The 1345-nt window shown below is 45.3% G+C and overlaps 1 non-coding gene across 1 annotated transcript; it reads left to right on the top strand.

Moving 5' to 3' along the window:
* The first annotated feature begins 602 nt into the window (after positions 1–602).
* On the top strand, positions 603–788 carry LOC132247970 (U2 spliceosomal RNA). Its single transcript, XR_009459345.1, has one exon. It is a non-coding gene; the product is annotated as a U2 spliceosomal RNA (small nuclear RNA).
* The last annotated feature ends 557 nt before the right edge of the window (positions 789–1345 follow it).

Here is a 1345-nt window from a genome sequence, read left to right as displayed (position 1 = left end):
GGAAGGGAGAAGTAAGTGGAATGGAGGAAGAAAGAGGCAGCATCTCTTTAAGTGAAAAGGGAATTGATGCTACTGTGTTGACTGCTGTCACACAATAGATTGTAACATCAGTTTTGAAGTTATAATGCATGTTTTGGGATGATGTAAGTGGGATCAAAGTGGCTTCATTGTGGGAATAAGTTGTTATATGACAGAAGGGTGGGGTTTGGAAATGACAGCGAAGAACATGGGTAAAGAGGATGCATATGGATTTAAAAAACATTTAGTTGAGGTCCTTTATGATTGGATGGGTTCATATGGATATTTTGTAATGTCATTTGGAGTGGTTTTATATGTGTGAGGGCAAAATATTAATGGTGTGTGATACCATTTGGAGTCGGTTTGGTTTAAATATATGGCTATGTAATAATGCTATGTGTTGCTAATTCAACTGAAAATGTTGTTTGTGTATGTATGTAGATATCATGTGATGCAAATCTGTGTTGGAGCTGTGGGACTGCGGATACGTGTGAAGCAAGACAATGGTATTTGAGTTGGCTATATGTGGGTTTGTGTATAATATTGATGGTATGTCATGTTGTTGGTTTTATGTTTTGTAATGAGTACATTTTGCTGTTAAAAAATAAATAAATAAATCTGTTCTTCTCAGTTTAATCATTGATATGTCCTCCATGTGAGGTCTAATGCATTAAACATATTTTTGGCACCGGGACAGGGCCTTGGAGCTTGTTCCTGCCACTCCACTCATCAGCCCAGTATAGCACCCAGCTCCAAAAGCAGTAGTAGCAGCCAACCCCAGAAAGAGTTGGACCATGTTGGGCCCAGTTAGGGGAGCCTGAGCCCTGACTCCTGGCTGCCCAATAAGCAGGCCCTATGAAAAGATGGGACAGCCCCAGCCAACATGTGCGTGTGCCTGCCCACCAGGCAGTGGGGCCAGCAGGCTTGCTCATGTGTTTGGAGGCCAGGGCTCACAGCCACCCATGGCAGGCAGGCCCACCTGGGGGAGGAAGGCCCACCTGCAGGCAGGCTGTGCAGGTGGCAGGCAAGCAGGTCTAGTGGCCAAGTCCATGGAGCTGGGTAGGGGCCTGCTATGTCCCTGTTGTGTCCCAGCAGCTGGTGGGGCAGTATGGTATCAGTGGATGGTTTTCAACTTGGTCTAATGGAGAAGGTGTCAGAATTGGTTAAAGCACTCTTCCAGCGTAACTTGGTGTTGTAAGCCTCAGCAGCTGAACTAAATCCTCTGCTCTGTGCAGATGTCCTGTGTTTGCTAAGTCAACTTTGAATTTTCTGTCTCTCCCTTTGCTCTTTATGCTAATACATACCCAACACAGCTGGCCTGAGAGGT

The sequence above is a fragment of the Alligator mississippiensis genome, chromosome 1 (genome assembly GCF_030867095.1).
Source record: "Alligator mississippiensis isolate rAllMis1 chromosome 1, rAllMis1, whole genome shotgun sequence".
NCBI classification, from domain to species: domain Eukaryota; kingdom Metazoa; phylum Chordata; order Crocodylia; family Alligatoridae; genus Alligator; species Alligator mississippiensis.
The sequence above is the reverse complement of the archived record's forward strand: the minus strand, read 5'-3'. Positions and strand labels throughout refer to the sequence as shown.